Raw genomic sequence first — 24,350 nt, 5'->3', positions numbered from 1 at the left:
AGACAAGAAGCAAGGAATCAAACGGAGACAGAATTCAATTTGGCTCAATTGAGGAGAGACGTCAGGACACTGTAGTCTTGTACAGTCTCCAGCACGCTCTGGCGAAAGATTGCATGCCTCCTTCCTTTATTTGGATTTTCTCTGACCACATGTCCACAGCTGCTTCCAGAGGGAAGTGGGTCGTAAGCAGCGTTGCCTTCGGTTACGGAACAGTTCAAAAGAAAAGGTCGTAAACACTTCACAGAAAAGGTTGTGAACGAGTTCAAAAAGAGATTCGTAAAACAGTTGAAAAAAGGAAGTCGCCCGGAGGGGATTCTGGTCCTGCTTCCTCTTTGCTTTTATAGTCCTTGGGTTAGACAATATCTTTCTGTTTGATTATAATACATGAAAGAAACAGGAACATCTTCATCTTGCCTACCCCCTACAGAGTGGATTTTTACGAGCCTTACTCTTTGGTAGCTTCCAAAAACAGCTTTTGGTCTTCTCGCTGGGAACTCTTTTCAACACAAAGTTAATGCAATATGGACACATATTCTTAATATAGTATACATTTTAACTGATATTTATTTGACTATGTTTGTCTTTTTGTAGGTGGTTAAAATACGCGGTTTTGCTGACCGCCCTCTAACGTTACGTTACTGTGTGTGATACATTGACTTACGTAACGTTATGTATAGGTACTGTCAGGTTCAAACACTGATGACATCTATTAAACAAGACAAGAAGCAAGGAATCAAACAGAGACAGAATTCAATTTGGCTCAATTGAGGAGAGACGTCGGGACACTGTACTCTTGAACAGTCTCCAGCACGCTCTGGCGAAAGATTGCATGCCTCCTTCCTTTATTTGGATTTTCTCTGTCGTAAACAGCGTTGCCATCGGTTACGGAACAGTTCAAAAGAAAAGGTCGGAAACACTTCACAGAATAGGTCGGAAACGAGTTCAAAAAGAGGTTCGTAAAACGGTTTAAAAAGAGTTTCGTAAAACAGTTGAAAAAGGAAGTCTCATCTACGCTCCATAATATCATCAAAAGGTTCAGAGAATCTAGAGATATCACTCCACGTAAGCAGCATGGCCGGAAACCAACATTGAATGACCGGCACTTGTACGGACCTGTATCAAAAACCCACACCACCACATGGACTCAGGAACACTTTAGAAAACCATTGTCACTAATTAAAGTTTGTCGTTACATCTGTAAGTGCAAGTTAAAGCTTTTCTATGCAAAGCGAAAGCCATTTATCAACAACATCCAGAAACGACACCGGCTTCTCTTGGCCTGAGATCATCTAAGATAGACTGATGCAAAGTGGAAAAGTCTTCTGTGGTCTGACGAGTCCACATTTCAGATTGTTTTTGGAAATATTAGACATTGTGTCATCCGGACCAAAGGGGAAGTGAACCATCCAGACTGTTATTGATGTAAAGTGTAAAAGCCAGCATGTGTGATGGTATGGGGGTGCATTAGTGCCCAAGGCATGGGTAACTTACACATCTGTGAAGGCACCATTAATGCTGAAAGGTACATACAGGTTTTGTTGTCATCCAAGCAACGTTATCATGGACGCCCCTGCTTATTTCAGCAAGACAATGCCAAGCCACCTGTTACAACAGCGTGGCTTCGTAATAAAAGAGTGCGGGTACTTTCCTGGCCTGCCTGCAGTCCAGATCTGTTTTTCATGGAAAATGTGTGGCGCATTATGAAGCGTAAAATAGGACAGCGGAGACCCCGGACTGTTGAAGGACTGAAGCTCTACATAAAACAAGAATGGGAAAGAATTCCACTTTCAAAGCTTCAACAATTAGTTTCCTCAGTTCCCAAACGTTTATTGAGTGTTGTTAAAAGAAAAGGTGATGTAACACAGTGGTGAACATGCCCTTTCCCAACTACTTTGGCACGTGTTGCAGCCATGAAATTCTAAGTTAATTTTTATTTGCAACAAAAAAAAAAGTTTATGAGTTTGAACATGAAATATGTTGTCTTTGTAGCATATTCAACTGAATATGGCTTGAAAAGGATTTGCAAATCATTGTATTCTGTTTATATTTACATCTAACATTATTTCCCAGCTCATGGAAACAGGGTTCGTAAGCAGACGGGCAGCATTTATATACAATACAGAATATATCACACTGAGCCCCTTCATGCCATTCCGAGTGTGACAAATCCATTTCAAAATGAACAACAGCTCAAGGGGTTCCATGCATATTGACATAATTACTGGAAATAATTGCAATAAGTAATAAAGGTGACCTTCTTGTTATCACGGATGGAGAAAAGACACACTTAATTGTTATTTATAGGATTAAATGTAATATCTTAGACTATGAAATGGGAAATGCCAGACATTGTAATGAGAAATTAATTCCAACTTTGGAAAGGCTGGATTTTAATAACCCTGTCATATGCATGTCAATATTGTTATAGAAACACAATAATAGAGAGAGAGATGTCATCTGTGAACACTTTTCATCGTCTTATTTAACAAACCACACATCACTTTTGTCTTTTGGATAACATAAAACTGTAAAACAGCCACTTTGAGGAATGTCATACTTAATAATCTGTTAGTATTTAATAATACAGCTGTTCTACAAACCCTGTTTCTATATGAGTTGGGAAATTGTGTTAGATGTAAATATAAACAGAATACAGTGATTTGCAAATCCTTTTCAACCAATATTGAATTGAAATACAAGATATTTGATATTCAAACTCTTGAACTTTATTTTTATTTTTTTTGCAAATAATATTTAACTTAGAATTTCATGGCTGCAACACGTGCCAAAGTAGTTGGGAAAGGGCATGTTCACCACTGTGTTACATCACCTTTTCTTTTAACAACACTCAATAAACGTTTGGGAACTGAGGAAACTAATTGTTGAAGCTTTGAAAGTGGAATTCTTTCCCATTCTTGTTTTATGTACAGCTTCAGTCGTTCAACAGTCCGGGGTCTTGTTCTTGTATTTTACGCCACACATTTTCCGTGGGAGACAGGTCTGGACTGCAGGCGGGCCAGGAAATTACCCACACTCTTTTTAAAAAAAAAAAAAAAAAGCCACACTGTTTTAAAACTTGTCTTGCTGAAATAAGCAGGGGCGTCCATGAAAAAGATGGCGCTTAGATGGCAGCATTTGTTGTTCCAAAAGCTGTATGTACCTTTCAGCATTAATGGTGCCTTCACAGATGTGTAAGTTACCCATGCCTTGGGCACTAATGCACCCCTATACCATCACACATGCTGGCTTATCAACTTTGCATCGATAACAGTCTGGATGGTTCGCTTCCCCTTTTGCCCGGATGACACGATGTCTAATATTTCCAAAAACAATCTGAAATGTGGACTCGTCATTTTAGATGATCTCAGGCCCAGAGAAGCCAGTGGCGTTTCTGGATGTTGTTGATAAATGGCTTTCGCTTTGCATAGTAGAGCTTTAACTTGCACTAACAGAAGTAGCGACATACTTTATTTAGTGACAGTGCTCTTCTAAAGTGTTCCTGAGCCCATGTGATGATATCCTTCATAGATTGATGTGGGTTTTTGATACAGGTCCGTCTGAGTGCCGGTCATTCAATGTTGGTTTCCAGCCATGCCGCTTACGAGGAGTGATTTCTCCAGATTCTCTGAACCTTTTGATGATATTATGGAGCGTAGATGTTGAAATCCCTAAATTTCTTGCAATTGCACTTTGAGAAAGGTTGTTCTTAAACTGTTTGACTATTTACTCACACAGTTGTGGACAAAGGGGTGTACCTCGCCCCATCCTTTCTTGTGAAAGACTGAGCATTTTGTGGGAAGCTGCTTTTATAGCCAATCATGGCACCCACCTGTTCCCAATTAGCCTGCACACCTGTGGGATGTTCCAAATAAGTGTTTGATGAGCATTCCTCAACTTTATCAGTATTTATTGCCACCTTTCCCAACTTCTTTGTCACGTGTTGCTGGCATCAAATTTTAAAGTTAATGATTATTTGCATAACAAAACAAATGTTTGAGTTTGAACATGAAATATGTTGTCTTTGTAGCATATTCAACTGAATATGGCTTGAAAATGATTTGCAAATCATTGTATTCTGTTTATATTTACATCTAACACAATTTCCCAACTTATATGGAATTGGGGTTTGTAATATATTGTAGCCCCCAGAAGATATCACACAGTCCGACGCTATTTTTAACTTTTATCACCAATCTTATAACAAACAATGGCACACTAAGTAATCCAGGTATCATCTTCCACCCAACTCTGCGGTTTGAGTCACACATCAATAGTGTTGCTAAAACATCCTTCTTTCATCTCCATTATATCGCTAAAATGTGCTCCATTTTGTCCGCTCGTGAGGCTGAGATCATTATTCATGCATTCATTACGTCTCAATTACTGTAACGTATTATTTTCATGTCTCTCTCTGTCTAGCATTAAAAGATTACAGTTGGTACAAAATGCGGCTGCTAGAATTTTGACAAGAACAAGAAAGTTTGTTCATATTACGCCTGTACTGTATATACCTTTATATACATATATACATACATATATACCTATACTGTATATACCTTTATATACATATATACATACATATATACCTATACTGTATATACCTTTATATACATATATACATACATATATACCTATACTGTATATACCTTTATATACATATATACATACATATATACCTATACTGGCTCACCTGCACAGGCCTCCTGTGCACTTAAGATGTGACTTTAAGGTTTTACTACTTACGTATAAAATACTACACGGTCTAGCTCCATCCTATCTTGCAGATTGTATTGTACCATATGTCCAAAGATCTCTGTCTTATTAGTTATTCCCAGAGCCCCCAAAAAGTCTGCGTTTTCCGTTGGGGCTCCAGTACTCTGGAATGCCCTCCCGGTAACAGTTGGAGATGCTACCTCAGTAGAAGCATTTAAGTCTCACCTTAAAACTCATCTATATACTCTAGCCTTTAAATAGACCCCCTTTTAGACCAGTTGATCTGCCGTTTCTTTTCTTTTCTACTCTGCCCCCCTCCCCCTTGTGAAGGGGGTGGCACTGGTCCGATGGCCATGGATGAAGTGTTGGCTGTCCAGAGTCGGGACCCGAGGTGGACCGCTCACCTGTGCATTAGTTGGGGACATCTCTACGCTGCTGACCTGTCCTCGCTCGGGATGGTCTCCTGCTAAATCCACTATGGACTGGACTCTCACTCTGATGTTGGATCCACTATGGACTGGACTCTCACTATTATGTTAGATCCACTATGGACTGGACTCTCACTATTATGTTAGATCCACTATGGACTGGACTCTCACTCTGATGTTGGATCCACTATGGACTGGACTCTCACTATTATGTTAGATCCACTATGGACTGGACTCTCACTATTATGTTAGATCCACTATGGACTGGACTCTCACTATTATGTTAGATCCACTATGGACTGGACTCTCACTATTAGGGACGGCGTGGCGCAGTGGGAGAGTGGCCGTGCGCAACCCGAGGGTCCCTGGTTCAAATCCCACCTAGTACTAACCTCGTCACGTCCGTTGTGTCCTGAGCAAGACACTTCACCCTTGCTCCTGATGGGTGCTGGTTGGCGCCTTGCATGGCAGCTCCCTCCATCAGTGTGTGAATGTGTGTGTGAATGTGGAAGTAGTGTCAAAGCGCTTTGAGTACCTTGAAGGTAGAAAAGCGCTATACAAATACAACCCATTTATCATTTATTATGTTAGATCCACTATGGACTGGACTCTCACTATGATGTTAGATCCACTATGGACTGGACTTTCACAATATTATGCTAGACCCACTATGGACTGGACTCTCACTATTTTGTTAGATCCACTATGGACTGGACTCTCACTATGATGTTGGATCCACTATGGACTGGACTCTCACAATATTATGCTAGACCCACTATGGACTGGACTCTCACTATTATGTTGGATCGACTATGGACTGGACTCTCACTATTATGTTAGATCCACTATGGACTGGACTCTCACTATGATTTTAGATCCACTATGCACTGGACTCTCACTATTATGTTAGATCCACTATGGACTGGACTGTCACACTATTATGTTAGATCCACTATGGACTGGACTCTCACTATTATGTTAGATCCACTATGGACTGCACTCTCACTATTATGTTAGATCCACTATGGACTGGACTCTCACACTATTATGTTAGATCCACTATGGACTGGACTCACACTATTATGTTAGATCCACTATGGACTGGACTCACACTATTATGTTAGATCCACTATGGACTGGACTCACACTATTATGTTAGATCCACTATGGACTGGACTCTCACACTATTATGTTAGATCCACTATGGACTGGACTTTCACTATTATGTTAGATCCACTATGGACTGGACTTTCACTATTATGTTAGATCCACTATGGACTGGACTTTCACACTATTATGTTAGATCCACTATGGACTGGACTTTCACTATTATGTTAGATCCACTATGGACTGGACTTTCACTATTATGTTAGATCCACTATGGACTGGACTTTCACACTATTATGTTAGATCCACTATGGACTGGACTCTCACTATTATGTTAGATCCACTATGGACTGGACTTTCACACTATTATGTTAGATCCACTATGGACTGGACTTTCACTATTATGTTAGATCCACTATGGACTGGACTTTCACACTATTATGTTAGATCCACTGTGGACTGGACTTTCACACTATTATGTTAGATCCACTATGGACTGGACTCTCACACTATTATGTTAGATCCACTATGGACTGGACTCACACTATTATGTTAGATCCACTATGGACTGGACTCACACTATTATGTTAGATCCACTATGGACTGGACTCACACTATTATGTTAGATCCTTTATGGACTGGACTCACACTATTATGTTAGATCTACTACGGACTGGACTCTCACACTATTATGTTAGATCCACTATGGACTGGACTCTCACTATTATGTTAGATCCACTATGGACTGGACTCTCACACTATTATGTTTGATCCACTATGGACTGGACTCTCACTATTATGTTAGATCCACTATGGACTGGACTCTCACTATAATGTTAGATCCACTATGGACTGGACTCTCACTATTATGTTAGATCCACTATGGACTGGACTCTCACTATTATGTTAGATCCACTATGGACTGGACTCTCACTATTATGTTGGATCCACTATGGACTGGACTCTCACTATTATGTTGGATCCACTATGGACTGGACTCTCACTATGATGTTAGATCCACTATGGACTGGACTTTCACAATATTATGCTAGACCCACTCGCCATCCATTGCACCCACATCTGCGGTCCTCTCCAGGGTTTCTCATCGTCACTCTTATTGACATCCCACTGGGTTGTGAGTTTTTCCTTGCCCTTATGTGGGATCTGAATTGAGGATGTCGTTGTGGTTTGTGCAGCCCTTTGAGACACTTGTGATTTAGGGCTATATAAATAAACATTGATTTCCAGTTATCACTATAAGAAACCTGTATTGACAGCAATTACAACATGTGGATTTTAATCAAAAACACCTAAAAACCGGAATTGATTCTGAAATACATCACATCTTGTCAAAAAAGACACAGCAGGGATGTTGTTCCAATGCTGCTGATGTCAATAACTCTCTGTTATATAATTCTGTGGCCCGATAGGAGTTTGATGCTGTTGATGAGTTGGCCCGCTGCAGCTTCCTCCTGAAACTCTCACTGCTGAATTTTATTAAGGCGCCGGCCTTGAAAAAACAAAACAAAAATAATTAAAAAACGAGATGGTTAAGCAACAGAAGAGTGCGGGTTATCTGAAAAAAACAATAATAAAAAAAACAAAACACTTTACTCAGCACAGATTATGTCAATTGAATGAAGCAGTTTGTGCTTTAATAATATGACATTTGACTTTAGGATCAGAAGCTTTGTTTTTAAAAAACAAATGAAAGATGATGAAATGGTTTGCTTTATCCAGCAGTATTACAAACCCTGTTTCCATATGAGTTGGGAAATTGTGTTAGATGTAAATATAAACAGAATACAATGATTTGCAAATCCTTTTCAAGCCATATTCAGTTGAATATGCTACAAAGACAACATATTTGATGCTCAAACTCATAATTGTTTTATTTTTTTTGCAAATAATAATTAACTTTGAATTTCATGGCTGCAACACGTGCCAAAGTAGTTGGGAAAGGGCATGTTCACCACATGTTCACCACCTGTATGTACCTTTCAGCATTAATGGTGCCTTCACAGATGTGTAAGTTACCCATGCCTTGGGCACTAATACACCCCCATACCATCACACATGCTGGCTTTTACACTTTGCGCCTATAACAGTCTGGATGGTTCGCACCATGTCGAATATTTCCAAAAACAGTTTGAAATGTGGACTCGGCAGACCACAGAACACTTTTCCACTTTGTATCAGTCCATCTTAGGTGAGCTCGGGCTGAGAGAAGCCGCTGGCGTTTCTGGATGTTGTTGATAAATGGGTTTCACTTTGCATAGTAGAGCTTTAACTTGCACTTACAGATGTAGCGACCAACTGTATTTAGTGACAGTGGTTTTCTGAAGTGTTCCTGTGCCCATGTGGTGATATCCTTTAGAGATTGATGTCGGTTTTTGATACAGTGCAGTCTGAGGGATGGAAGGTCACGGTCATTCAATGTTGGTTTCCGGCCATGCTGCTTACGTGGAGTGATTTCTCCAGATTCTCTGAACCTTGTGATGATATTATGGAGCGTAGATGTTGAAATCCCTAAATTTCTTGCAATGTCACTTTGAGAAAGGTTGTTCTTAAACTGTTTGACTATTTGCTCACGCAGTTGTGGACAAAGGGGTGTACCTCGCCCCATCCTTTCTTGTGAAAGACTGAGCATTTTTTGGGAAGCTGTTTTTATAGCCAATCATGGCACCCACCTGTTCCCAATTAGCCTGCACACCTGTGGGATGTTCCAAATAAGTGTTTGATGAGCATTCCTCAACTTTATCGGTATTTATTGCCACCTTTCCCAACTTCTTTGTCACGTGTTGCTGGCATCAAATTCTAAAGTTAATGATTATTTGCACAAAAAAAATGTTTATGAGTTTGAACATGAAATATGTTGTCTTTGTAGCATATTCAACTGAATATGGGTTGAAAAGGATTTGCAAATCATTGTATTCTGTTTATATTTACATCTAACACAATTTCCCAACTCATATGGAAACAGGGCTTGTAAAAAAAAAAAAAGATAGATGGTTTTCAAGCACATGTAATTTGTAAAGATGAAATGACGCCCACTCTCTGGTTGCAAAGTGGCCACAAAAAGCCTTGTAGGATGACTAAGCTGCACAGGACAAGCTGCACAGCACAATTATAGCACATTTTTAAAAGCATATTCACACTGTTTTTCTTACTTTGGAACAGCTAGACTTCCAATCACTCCTACTTTGTGATTATCTTTCAGTTTGCTGTTAGTTCCAAAGGGAAACCTTTTTACTGTTTAAATAAAGAGCATAAAAAAAAAAGTCAGAATGTAAATCAAGCACAAATCAACAGTCATTGGAACGCTGGTTTATGTCACTCCTCCTTTGTCTCCTTTTGTCCACCGAACCTTTTATGCTCTGCGTGAATGCACAAAGGTGAGTTCAGATGATGTTGTCGACTTGTTGGAGTGCAAACTACCGTATTTCCTTGAACTGCCGCCGGGGCGCTAATTATTTTAGAACCTCTTCTCACTCTGGCGTTTACCAAAGGCATGCGGTAAATTTAGGCCTGCGCTTATAAATTTGAGTGTGATGTAAGGATACCATCATGAAAAGCACATTTAATTAAAAAAACATTATTATGGTCTTACCTTTACTTATAAATGAAGTCCATGCGCAGCTCCTTCTGATCAAAAGCATCGATAACTTGTTTATAGAAGTCTTCCTTATCTTTCTTCAGTTTTAAAAGTCTCTCTGTCTCAATGGAGATCTTCCTTTATTACCTCCTGCTTCCATTGAAAGTCCAGTTTAGAAAACTGTTTTATTTTAGATATGTAATCCTCCATGTTAAAAGTGCAAGCGAGAGGTAAAAATATACGATCGCTGCTCACTCTTGCTGCTTGTTGTCACTTCTTCTGCAGCCGAGTAGTCGCAAGAAGGATCACTAGCGCCCTCTACCACCAGGAGGCGGGAGTCATTTAATGACTCATATTTGACACACGCAGCTACGGTATATTAATAAAACATAGCTGCTTACTGTTCTTTTTAGCATATTCAATAGCTTGGACCTTAAATCCTACCGAATAGCTCTTAATCTTCTTCCATTTATGCGATTTCAAATGATTGAAATCAGCCTCCTCCATTTTGAACATGATGACAGTTGAAGTGTCACTCGTGACGTGACGAGTTTGACCCTGTGGAAATCCTGAGCCGGCTGTAATGCTAAGCATGCGCTAATTATTTTGCCAAACGAGTTTGACCCGTCAGTAATTCTAGGCAGGCGAATACTATATACCTGACGGAAATACTTTATATATATATATAGATGCTCAGTTTATGCTCAATACATTGCAAGTGGACAGTTCAGTTTGTCCTAGAAGACCAACATAGTTTGTACAGTAGTTGATATCTGAGCTGAATACTCTTTTATACTGTGTGTTCATATTTTATATCCATCTGGAAAGCTTTTTTTTTTTTTTTTTTAAATGCTTGCAGAGACCTAACTTTACCTGCTCAGTACACACGGGACTCCTTGTCCTTGATTTAGGGCCAATTGGAAAAAGCCCCACAGGCGTTCAATATTTAAACAAAGGTATGTGTAACGGCAGGTCGCTGTGCTGCAGAAATAAAATGAGCGACGAGGGACCCGCTCCCCCTCCCTTTTAGGACGGATACTGATCAAGTCAAATGAGGGAACGGATCTTGGTCTGGCTGAAGATTCAACTAAACTACAACAATGATAATGCATTGCGGAACAGGTGGAACAGAGTCCACAGTTATGTTAGCGTATCAACAACATCCATGTATGGTTAGAATGCTGAAGATGGAAAAACCTGAAACAATCCATAGGATTGAGATCAGTGTTTCCCCCCAAAAATGTGTCAGTTAAGGTGGTTAAGGGGAGCGGGGAAGGGGGTGGGTGGGTGTAAGGATCGGTGTTCCTCGGCCTGTCGCCATCACGTCTCCACCCCGTCGCTTCCACCACAGCCTGCGGGGGATATAGACTACAAACTGTGGTGAAGTAGGCCGGGTTCGTCGCGTGAAGAAGCCTACACCTTTTGGTTGTGTTTTCCCCTCCATTTGCTGAATGGCAATACGATTTATATCTCAATATTTTTTAGTAAACACAAAAAAGTCCCAGTTACCTTAGATAGTAATATCTACTGAGTGATTATTTTGACTCAGTAAATATTGACTTACTAAGACTAAATAATGACCAAGTCAAATGAATGACTTACTGTAAATAAGCGTTTGCAATAAGTGTTTGAATACTCACTGCTGATTGGCTGTTACGGCTCTGAATATGGACTGCTGATTGGCTGTGACCGCTGTGACTGTAACCAATCAGATGGTTGTGTGGGTGGGACGATGCAGGGTGCTGCAGAGACGTACCGACAGAGGCAGAGGCAGTACGAAGTATAGCAGTTTAAGACTTTAGTTTAGCACCAAATGATAATATAAATACATTTAATAAAGTCAAACAAAAATAAGACTTTAGTTTAGGCGGTGTCCCTTTCTTGTTAAGGGGGCTGCCTTAACAAGAAAGCGCTGCGGGAAACCCTGGAGATCCAGGCTCTGATGGACCACACCTCAACTTTGATTTTGGTGCCCTTCAAAAGGTTATTGACCAATTATGATGGTTGACCATATATCATCCGTATCAGACGATTCTCATAAAAAAAATAAAAAAAATGTGTGTAGGTAATTGTGGAGGTTTCCCTCCAGTGGGTTCCTCGGACCACCAAACGTTGCCACAAGAGCCCAGATCAGGGTTACAACACTGTTGTATTCTTTCTCACAAGATGCGAGTGTTTTACTTTCCAGCAAAATGCTTTTCTCTGTTCGTGTCTCGCTCTCTCGCTCTCTTTGCAGCTCCAACAACGTGTCTCATCCGGCTGCTGCTAATAAAGGTGATTAGATAACAAAGCCCACCTGGGCCAGCCACTCACCTGTCGCTGTCTTCGAGGCCAGTCCTGGCACACTCTGTTCTGCGGCAGGCCCGCAGGCCACACCCCCCTCCACATTAATGTTGATCACAAACACAAATCCCCACTGGCTGAGAATTTATTGTGTTCTAAACCAAAATGCATCTATTATTCAACAACCTATCCTTCTTCTCCAGATTTTGGCGCTCTCTACCGTCCACATTTTTCATCCGATTCAAACCCTTCCAACTTCAAACTGTTCAGCCTATTTGGCAATCACAGGCTTTTCTTTAACAAATTCCAAAAATTCCCAGCTTTCCCAGAATTCCATGTTTCCTGGGGTATTTTTCCCATTCAAACTGAATCGGCCATATTTCAAACTTCCACCATTTCCACATTTTTCAACTAACTCCAACCATTCTATCTTCAACACATAAAACTTGAAACCTTCAACACATAATAATTGAAAGTCCCAGAAAATGTGGAGTCCTCAAAAAGCTGTAAGCTGTGAAACGATAAGAAACAAAGGCTCGACATATCTCACCTATCAAAATCTCGGACATGAATGGACTTTAACTCCAATTTCATGAGTTTTAACCGCATGATGGAAATGACTGAGTGAAAAATGTGGTTGCAGAAAAACAGGCCGAACATTCACTTCTTTACAACCAGGAGCGACTTTGTAGCAAATTGGTCCTAGTCTGACCAGAACTTATTTACTGCTTGTCTGTAGAATAGAAGCTAGCGGCAGACATGAACTGAAGCGAGTACTTACTGAATATGTCTCGTCCTGCTCATCTAAATGAGAATGCCGTCATTTCAATTGAAGACATAATAGAGCTAACATAATAGAGCTAACATGGAGGTCTGCCAAAGCTTTTCATTTGGTCCGCCGAACATCGGCCAAATAGGCTTGAAGAAACCATTTAAAGGCCTACTGAGACCCAGTACTAGCGACCACGCAGTCTGATAGTTTATATATCAATGATGAAATATTAACATTGCAACACATGACAATACGGCCGCTTTAGTTTACTAAATTACAATTTTAAATTTCCTGCGAAGTTTGTTGTATGATGACGCGTGTTTGTGACGTTATTGGTTGGAGGGGACATATTAGCCTAGCACCACTTACAGCTAAAAGTCGTCTCTTTCCATCGCATAATTTCACAGTATTTTGGACATCTGTGTTGCTGAATCTTTGGCAATTTGTTCATTTTAATAATGGAGACGTCAAAGAAGAATGCTGTTGCTGGAAAGCGGTGGATTGCAGCTGCTTTAGCACCGAGACTCAGCCGGTGTTTCTTTGTTTGTTGTGAAGCTTTAACACAGAGCGGTCAAGCCAACATGTTTCTCTACGTCAACCAGCATGTTTTTGGATGGGAAAATTGTGATATATATCTTACCGGAGACATCAGTGGATTATGCGTCCTCCTGCAGTAGCTGTCAAAAAAGGCAGCTGTGAGCTTGTCTCCTCAGCTTCTCTCAGAGACACTGTAGAGATTTACTTTAGAAAAGAAAAGTGTTGGATACTTGTAGTTATGGTTTACAGAGGGGAGATGACGGCTCAGACACCAGGGGGTGTATATATATATATATATATATATATATATATATATATATATATATATATATATATATATATATATATATATATATGTATGTATGTATGTATGTATGTGTGTGTGTGTATGTATGTGAGTATGTATGTATGTGAGTATGTATATATATATATATAATATATATATCATCAATATATATGTATATATAATAATAAATAATAAACGATACTAACTAACGATACTAAACTAAGGAATGGAGTGTGTGACCAAAATCAATGAGTGTGTGTGGTGTCAAACTGTGTGTGTATTTAACTGTTGTGTGTTACTGTGATGTTGGATGGGGAAGCAGACAAATCCAAAGGGGGGGCTAGGCGAAAGGGGGTCCAAAATCTAAGTGAGGCAAGAAAGAGACAGGCAAGAAGGTTCGTGTCCAGGCGGGGGTCGGGGAGGCAGTGGAGATCCAGGGCAACGAAAGGAAAACGCTGCGGGCACAAGGGAGAAGACACGGGAAAAATCAAGCCACGGAGAGGAAACAAGGAGAGGGAGCATAAAACTTGTCGCCATCGAGAAACCAAGTTCCCGCCAGGATCCTTGGGTCCACTGGTCATTTATACAGCTCCCTCTCATCAGGACCAGGTGCGCTAATTGCTGATCCCCCACAGCCTTTCAGCATTAATGCGAAAGGTACATACAGGTTTTGGAACAACATATGCTGCCATCCAAGCGCCGTCTTGTTCATGGACGCCCCTGCTTATTTCACCAAGACAATGCTAAAGCCACATTCAGCACGTGTTACAACAGCGTGGCTTCGTTAAAAAAGAGTGCTGTTACTTTCCTGGCCCGCCTGCAGTCCAGACCTGTCTCCCATGGAAAATGTGTGGCGCATTATGAAGCATAAAATAAGACAGCGGAGACCCCGGACTGTTGAAGGACTGAAGCTCTACATAAAACAAGAATGGGAAAGAATTCCACTTTCAAAGCTTCAACAATTACTTTCCTCAGTTCCCAAACGTTTATTGAGTGTTTTTAAAAGAAAAGGTGATGTAACACAGTGGTGAACATGCCCTTTCCCAACTACTTTGGCACACGTTGCAGCCATGAATTTCTAAGTTAATTATTATTTGCAAAAAAAAATAAAGTTTATGAGTTTGAACATCAAATATGTTGTCTTTGTAGCATATTCAACTGAATATGGGTTGAAAAGGATTTGCAAATCATTGTATTCTGTTTATATTTACATCTAACACAATTTCCCAACTCATATGGAAACAGGGTTTGTACATTTGCTTAAGGTGCTTGATATTGTATAAAATAACATTCTTTGTCAAGGACATTCCATTTTCACTTCTTTAGTTTTATGACACATTTTTTCTTCACTTTTCTCTTCAGATTGTGAGCTTAAAGGCCTACTGAAATGAGATGTTCTTATTTAAACGGGGATAGCAGCTCCATTCTATGTGTCATACTTCATCATTTTGCCATATTGCCATATTTTTGCTGAAAGGATTTAGTAGAGAACATCCAGGATAAAGTTGGCAACTGCAGAAAAGAAAAGCCCCGCCTCTACCGGAAGTCACAGACGATGACATCACATGTTGATGACTCCTCATATATTCACATTGTTTTTAAAGGGAGCCTCCAACAAAAAGTGGTATTCAGTCCGAGAAAACGACAATTTCCCCATTAATTTGAGCGAAGATAAATTATTCGTGTTTGAGGATATTGATAGCGCGATTTCATATGTTTTTAGACACATTTACTAGGATAATTCTGGGAAATCCCTTATCTTTCTATTGTGTTGCTAGTGTTTTAGTGAGTTTAACAGTACCTGATAGTCGGAGGTGTACGTCCACGGCCGGGTGTTGACGCGCAGTGTCTCAGGGAAGTCGACGGCAGCTGTATGGACGACACAAGCTCAGCTGATATCTGGTAAGAGGCGACTTTTTAACCACAATTTTCTCACCGAAAACTGCTGGTTGACATTCGGTCGGGATCCATGTTCGCTGTGGTCCATAGGAAAGCTTCACCTCCGTGAATTTTAAACAAGGAATCACCGTGTGTTTGTGTGGCTAAAGGCTAAAGCTTCCCAACTCTGTCATTCCACTTTGACTTCTGCAATATTAATTGAACAAATTGCAAAAGATTCAGCAACACAGATGTCCAAAATACTGTGTAATTATGCCGTTAAAGCAGACGACTTTTAGCTGTGTGTGTGTGCAGCGCTCATATTCATAACAGCCCGTGACGTCACGCGTACACGTCATCATTACACGACGTTTTCAAGACGAAATTTAAAATTGCAATTTAATAAAGTAAAGCGGCCGTATTGTCATGTGTTGCAATGTTAATATTTCATCATTGATATATAAACTATCAGACTGCGTGGTCGCTAGTAGTGGCTTTCAGTAGGCCTTGAACCTGATTGTTTTGCTGCCACTCCGTGTTCTGAAGTAGTCGGATGAAATTTAAAAAGACAAAAAAATAAATAAAAAATACACCATATTCTGTCCTTGGTGTTGAACGACATCCTGTTTTCTCTCTCTGAGCTTGTATTTGTGTGCTTTTGTGTCAACTAATTCAACAGTCCATAAAAGACTCTTTGACTTCAAAGTTAATGAAAAGACGAAAAAAAAGTGGGCTTTGAGGTCGTTTTTGACGGAAATATGCTGTGATCATACTTTTTGATTGACGCGTAACTTGTGTTATATGTCGTGGTCCTGCAGATTCTTGCAAATTCATCCATGTTCTACCACTTATTCCCTTTGGGTCACGGGGGGCGCTTGTGCTTATCTCAGCTACAATCAGGTGGAAGGCAGCGTACACCCTGGACAAGTCGCCACCTAATCGCAGCAAGCAATGCCTGCCAATTATGATCCGCCTTGCAACTTTTGTCCAATGGCCACAACTTCCCCACATTTTTGGACCAATTAGCAGAGGTGGGTAGAGTAGCCAGAAATTGTACTCAAGTAAGAGTACTGTTACTTTAGAGCAGGGGTGCCCACACTTTTTCTGCAGGCGAGCTACTTTTCAATTGACCAACTGGAGGGGATCTACCTCATTTATATATATCATTTATATTTATTTATTCATGAAAGAGACATTTTTGTAAACAAGTTAAATGTGTTTAATGATAATACAAGCATGTGTAACACATATAGATGTCTTTCTTTCACGAAGACAAGAATATAAGTTGGTGTATTACCTGATTCTGATGACTTGCATTGATTGGAATCAGACAGTAATGATGATAACGCCCACATTTTCAAATGGAGGAGAAAAAAAGTCCTCCTTTTTGTACAATACCACATGAAAGTGGTTGGTTTTTGGCATCTAATTCATCCAGCTTCCATACACTTTACAAGAAAAACATTGGCGGCAAATTCCGTAGCTTGCTTGATTGACATTCACGGCACCCGAGGGTCTTGTGAGATGACGCTGGCTGCTGCCAGTTCATTATTATGAAAAAATGACATAGTAAATGACACAAGTGATGTGCACGCCAGCTTTCTGAGGGATCGCTTGTGCACGCCAGTTTTCCGAGACTCTGTATTTAGTTAGCGCAGGCAGCATGAAGCAGGGCTTTTATTGTGAAGATAGGAAATGTGCAGTCGGCCTTTAGAGTTTTGACGGAAGGTACGGCGCGAGAGTCTGTTGAAATAAAAAGTGTTTCTTGTGATGACTCTTCTTCGGCATTGTAATGCCGGTGTGGTTTTCCCGTGGATGCGTCGAAGCAGAACACAGCATAGGTAAGATAAAGGGTATTTAATAACAAAAGTCTATGAACAAAAATACTGGTGTAAAGAGAAAGAGTAAACAAAACATTTAGCATGAAAGCTAGACAATAAAGTGGCTTGGCGTGAGAGCTAGCGAGAAAATACATACGAATGATGAGAGTCGTCACTGATGCGCGTGGGCAAATTAGGATCCGAGAATGAGTAAACAGAAAAGGTGAGCTTAAATAGGAGGGTGAAAATTAGTAGCAGGTGTGCGGGGCGAGACTAACAGGTGGACTGATGTGTAACCATAGTGATGGATAAAAACAGGAAATAAACGGGTCAGACAGAGAATGAAAAAACAAACACGTGAAGATCTGAGCAGCAGATCGCAACAGTATTCCCCCCCAACAAAAGACAGATACCAGATGTCTTAAAAAACAAACAAAACTTGAACCCCCTCCCCAAAACCAGAAAGTTCACAAACGAAGGGAGGGCGGAGGGAGGCCACGGTGGAGGGTCGCCAGATCGCATGTCCCCGAATCCACCGAGGACAGATCATGTGGCGGCGGCGGGTGGAACGCTGCTGCCGAAAAAGTTTTGGCGGGCGACCTCGAAAAGGCCACATTAGTGGCCGCCTCGCAGGATGAGGTGCCCGGCGAGGCGGACGACCCGGGCACGGCCACATCCGTGGCCGACATGGAGGAGGGAGTATCTGGCGAGGAGGATGACCTCGCAGAGGCCACGCCCGTGGTCGACGTGGTGGACGACGCCTCAGCACCGAAATCCCAGCAGGCTTGGAAGCAGCAGACGAGGGTGCGGGGACTGCAGCCAAAGCAGGCCCGAGTGCAGCTGGCGAGGATGATGCGGGTGCTGCAGCCGCAGGAGTCGTCGGAGGCGGCCTGGGAGCCGCAGGAGTCGTCGGAGGCGGCCTGGGAGCCGCAGGAGTCGTCGGAGGCGGCCTGGGAGCCGCAGGAGTCGTCGGAGGCGGCCTGGGAGCCGCAGGAGTCGTCGGAGGCGGCCTGGGAGCCGCAGGAGTCGTCGGAGGCGGCCTGGGAGCCGCAGGAGTCGTCGGTGGTGCTGGTGTGGGCTCCAGCCCCGTCGTCGACGCTGGTGTGGGCTCCAGCCCCGTCGTCGACGCTGGTGTGGGCTCCAGCCCCGTCGTCGGCGCTGGTGTGGGCTCCAGCCCCGTCGTCGGCGCTGGTGTGGGCTCCAGCCCCGTCGTCGGCGCTGGTGTGGGCTCCAGCCCCGTCGTCGGCGCTGGTGTGGGCTCCAGCCCCGTCGTCGGCGCTGGTGTGGGCTCCAGCCCCGTCGTCGGCGGTGCTTGGCGGCACGGAGCTGGCACCGGTGCTTGGCGGCACGGAGCTGGCACCGGTACCTGTCGTGGTGCTGGTACCGGAGTGGGCTCCAGCCTTGGAGTTTGTGCTGGTGTGAGAACCAGACTGGGAGCTGGTGTGAGAACCAGACTGGGAGCTGGTGTGAGAACCAGACTGGGAGCTGGTGTGAGAACCAGACTGGGAGCTGGTGTGAGAACCAGACTGGGAGCTGGTGTGAGAACCAGACTGGGAGCTGGTGTGAGAACCAGACTGGGAGCTGGTGTGAGAACCAGACTGGGAGCTGGTGTGAGAACCAGACTGGGAGCTGGTGTGAGAACCAGACTGGGAGCTGGTGTGAGAACCAGACTGGGAGCTGGTGTGAGAACCAGACTGGGAGCAGGTGTCGGCTTCAGCCGAGGAGCAGGTGTCGGCTTCAGCCGAGGAGCAGGTGTCGGCTTCAGCCGAGGAGCAGGTGTCGGCGTCAGCCGAGGAGCAGGTGTCGGCGTCAGCCGAGGAGCAGGTGTCGGCGTCAGCCGAGGAGCAGGTGTCGGCTTCAGCCGAGGAGCAGGTGTCGGCTTCAGCCGAGGAGCAGGTGTCGGCTTCAGCCGAGGAGCAGGAGTCGGCTTCAGCCGAGGAGCAGGAGTCGGCGTCAGCCGAGGAGCAGGAGTCGGCGTCAGCCGAGGAGCAGGTGTCGGCGTCAGCCGAGGAGCAGGTGTCGGCGTCAGCCGAGGAGCAGGTGTCGGCGTCAGCCGAGGAGCACTAAGAGACTGGCAGAGAGGAGGACTAGGACTACTATGAGGATTTAGACTAACACTAGGACTTGGGCAAGGACTTGTGTGAGGACCAGTACTTACAATCAAACTAGTGCTTTTATAAGGACTTGGGCAAGGACCAGGACTTACAGTCGAACCAGGGCTTGGGCAGGAACTAGGACTTGAGGTCAACCTAGGGCAAGGACTGGGACTTACAATCATACTGGTGCTCGGGCAAGGACTTGGACAAAGACTAGGACTGGGACTAGGCTTGAACACCGGTGGTGGAGGGCGCACTGGAGGTAGTGGACTAGCGAGTCGAAAAGTCGGTGGAGGAGGTCTAGGTGGCCTTAGTGGCTTGACCGGGGGAAACACAGGTGGAGGAAGAAAAGTAGGTAGCTCATGTTGCCTTAGTTTGCATCTAGAAATAACATCTGTATAGAACTTAGTTGTGTCTATAGAGTCCAAAAAATCATAGTCAATATTTGAAACAGGTTGAGAATAAGACTCAACAATATAAAAATCCTCAGAAAAAATATCATCGACAGGGGGTGGTATTGAGCCACCAGGGGGCGTTGACGAAATGACGTCACCGTGATGGACCGGTGGGCCGGAGGTATGCCCTGGCCTTACAGCCCAGTCGGAAGAGTGGTTGGAATATGGAGAAAAAACAAAACTTCCAAACCTCAGGGAAGAGTACTGGGCTGTTGTCTGCGCGCTGCTGTCCGGGGAAAAAGTCTTCGCGGCTTGGCGAAGGGAAGACTTTTGGTGGTCCACTGCGAGGCGGCGTTGTGCTGGCTGTTTTCTGACACGGTGGCGAGGCATAATGGATGCGTGTTGCTACCCCAGGGATGCAAGAGGACCAGGACAGGCAGGAGTTGCAGGTAAGATTAGATTTAATACGAAAACAAAAATAATACTGGTACAAAATGCAAAGAAAAGGCGTGCCGAATGCACGGAGAGCTATGCTAATAATTAGCAACGAGAGCAGAGTACAGGAATAGAGGTGCAGAGCGCACGCAAAGCTAAGGCGAGACTTAGCAATAGTGATTACAAAAATAAGAACCAACGTGCGTGTTGCAAGTAGCAAACAAAACAGCCAGGAGGAACTAAGGTAGCAGGTGGTCTTAAATACAACACAAATAATTCAAAACAGGTGTGCGTAATGAGTCCGTGCAGGAGGCATACTTAGGTTGCCATGGTGACAATACAAAACAAGGAAGTGCGCTAACAAACGGGATCGGTAGAGTCCAAAACATGATCAAAACATAGTAGGACAATACAAAAAAGACAAACATGCTAGAGATGTGTGATCCGGAAGCCGGATCACAACATTTCTCGCCTTCCTCTCGGTCATATTTTCATAATAATGATCTTGCAGCAGCCAGCGTCATCTCACAAGACCCTCCGGTACCGTGAATGTCATTTAAGTGACGTCTTGGTGAAGATTGATGATCACTCATTTTTAGGTCTATTTTTTTTTTAAAAGCCTGGCTGGAGATCGACTGACACACCCCCCGCGGTCGACTGGTAGCTCGCGATCGACCTAATGGGCACCCCTGCTTTAGAGATTTATTACTCAAGTAAAAGTAAGGAGTAGTCACCCAAATATTTACTAGAGTAAAAGTAAAAAGTATGTTGTGAAAAAACTACTCAAGTACTGAGTAACTGATGAGTAACTTGTTTGTTTAATGATGACGGCAACAAGTAATGCACAAAAACATAAAAATAGCAATGAGCAAATTCAGAGCCAGGAATATCTCTTAAGCAACTAAAACAATATTATATATTAAATAATAATACATTAAAATAAAAAAATTAAGGCAAATTGAGCCACAATAACTTGACAGCACCATAGGCTCAGTAGGCATTCATTGATTGATTGATTGATTGATTGATTGGTTGAAACTTGTATTAGTAGATTGCACAGTACAGTACATATTCCGTACAATTGACCACTAAATGGTAACACCCCAATAAGTTTTTCAATGTTAATCAATTACTTAATAAATGACCAAGTCGAGGTGATCTACCTCATATATACATACACACATATATCATATATATATATATATATATATATATATATATATATATATATATGTATACAGTATATAATTTATAGTTTTTTATTTTGCCGTTTTTGTTGACATGTTAAAGGTGTTTTAATGAATATACATGCATGTTTAACACATAGATTCCTACCTTTAATGAAGACAAGAATATAAGTTGGTGTATTACCTGATTCTGATGACTTGCATTGATTGGAATCAGACAGTATAGTGCTGATAATGTCCACGTTTTCAAATGGAGGAGAAAAAAAGTTCCTCCTTCCTGTCTAATACCACATGAAAGTCGTTGGTTTTTGGCATCTTATTTGTCCAGCTTCCATATTGGTTTTTATACACTTTACAAGAAATACATTGGCGGCAAACTCCGTAGCTTGCTAGCTTGTTTGCGCTGGCTTTCGGAGACTCTTATTTTGTTAGCGCAGGCGCGATGGAGTGGCACTTTTATTGTGAAGACAGGAAGTGTGCGATCAGTCTTTAGGCCTTTGACGGGAAGTACGGTTGAAATAAAAAGTGTCTTTTGTCCTTTACACTTTTGATTGATTGAAACTTTTATTAGTAGATTGCACAGTACAGTACATATTCTGCACAATTGGCCACTAAATGGTAACACCCCAATAAGTTTTCCAACTTTTTAGGTCGGATTCGACGTGTGACGGTCATGTGACCGCCTGGTTTTGTTTGATTGGTCCAACGTCACCAGCGACTGCATTTGATTGGTGAAATGCAGGCATGTGTAGTTCCTAATTTGAATGCGTGTCTGACAAAATCAAAACAAACAAAGCGTGCATTAACAGATCGATAAAAAAAAAGTAGCGAGTAGCGAGCTGATTGCAGATAAATGGAGCGGAGTAAAAGTAGCGTTTCTTCTTTAGAAATATACTCAAGTAAAAGTATGTTGCATAAAAACTACTCTTAGAAGTACAATTTATCCCAAAAGTTACTCAAGTAGATGTAACGGAGTAAATGTAGCGCGTTACTACCCACCTCTGCCAATTAGGGCCCTTTTTGTGCAAATCAAATTTATTTCCGAGTGCTGTTCTACTGAGGACGTCAACTATCTAGTGCAGGGGTCAGCAACCTTTTTGAAACCACGAGCTACTTCCTGTCACACCTATGGATCATGTTTTGTTCTGTCATGTTATGTTTTTCATTTTGGACATTCAGTCACGTTTTGCACTTCCTGCTTTTGTTTGTTTCCATGCCAACGTATTAGTTCCCACCTGGTCACGCCCCTGCCCTCAGTCCCGCACCTGTTCCTGATTATCACAGCCAGTATTTAAGTCATTTTCTATCTGTTCATCATGCTGGGATCTTCTCACACTCGCACGCACCCTACCCATGCTGTTCAAACCTTCTCGTCCTCGTCCACAGTTCCATGCCGTGTAAATTTTTGTATTTATGCCACAGTGCTAGTTTTGTTTTGTTTGTATATAGTCATGCCACTGTGCAGTTTCGTTTTAAGTTTAGTATGGATTATTATCCGCCACAGAGCGCGTCCTAGGTTTGCCTTTTTGTAGTTTGTTTATTTAATAAATCATGTACCTGAATTCACGCCTGGCTCGTCCTGTAATCCCGCTGCGTCGAAGGAGCACACACACAATCCATGTCCAAGCCTGACACTTCTTGGGTACTGATTAATGCCAAGGGCTACCAGTTTGATACACACTTAAATAAATTGCCAGAAATAGCCAATTTGCTCAATTTACCTTTAATCAATAAATCTATATATATAAAAAATGGGTATTTTTGTCTGTCATTCCGTCATACATTTTTTTTCCTTTCACAGAAGGTTTTTTGTAGAGAATAAATGATGAAAAAAACACTTAATTGAATGGTTTAAAAGAGGAGAAAACAGGAAAAAAAAAGAAAACTATATTTGAAACATAGTTTATCTTCAATTTCGACTCTTTAAAATTCAAAATTCAACCGAAAAAAAAAAGAGAAAAACTAGCTAATTTGAATCTTTTTGAAAAAATTAAAAAAATAATTTATGGAACATCATTAGTAATTTTCCTGATTAGGATTAATTTAAACATTTTTGATGGCATGTTTTAAATAGGTTAAAACCCAATCCGCACTTTGTTAGAATATATAACAAATTGGACCAAGCTATATTTCTAACAAAGACAAATCATTATTTCTTCTAGATTTTCCCCAACAAACATTTTAAAATAAATTCAAAAGACTTTGAAATAAGATTTAAATTTGATTCTACGGATTTTCTAGATTTGCCAGAATATATATTTTGGAATTTTAATCATAAGTTTGAAGACATATTTCACAACAGTATCATGTTAGACCCGCTCCACATCCATTGCTTTCGGTCCCCTAGAGGGGGGGGGTTGCCCACATCTGAGGTCCTCTCCAAGGTTTCTCATAGTCAGCATTGTCACTGGCGTCCCACTGGATGTGAATTTTCCCTGCCCACTGGGTGTGAGTTTTCCTTGCCCTTTTGTGGGTTCTTCCGAGGATGTTGTAGTCGTAATGATTTGTACAGTCCTTTGAGACATTTGTGATTTGGGGCTATATAAATAAACATTGATTGATTGAAATATTCTTCGTCGAAAACACAGAACCTAAATGAAGAATTAATTTAAAATATATTTATTATTCTTTACAATAAATAAATTAATTTACTTGAACATTGATTTAAATTGTCCGGAAAGAAAAGGAATTTCAAAGGTAAAAAGATATATGTGTTTAAAAATCCTAAAATCATTTTTAAGGTTGTATTTTTTCTTTAAAATTGTCTTTTTGAAAGTTTTAAGAAGCAAAGTTAAAAAAAAAAAATGTAGTGAACATG

General features: G+C 41.8%; 1 protein-coding gene across 2 annotated transcripts in view; it reads left to right on the top strand.

Moving 5' to 3' along the window:
• Window positions 1-24,350, top strand: part of gpc6a (glypican 6a) — a 368,654-nt gene that overhangs the window by 190,587 nt on the left and 153,717 nt on the right. The window lies entirely within an intron of this gene.

The sequence above is a fragment of the Nerophis ophidion genome, linkage group LG25 (genome assembly GCF_033978795.1).
Source record: "Nerophis ophidion isolate RoL-2023_Sa linkage group LG25, RoL_Noph_v1.0, whole genome shotgun sequence".
Lineage (NCBI taxonomy): Eukaryota > Metazoa > Chordata > Actinopteri > Syngnathiformes > Syngnathidae > Nerophis > Nerophis ophidion.
This window is presented reverse-complemented; position numbering and strand designations above follow the sequence as displayed.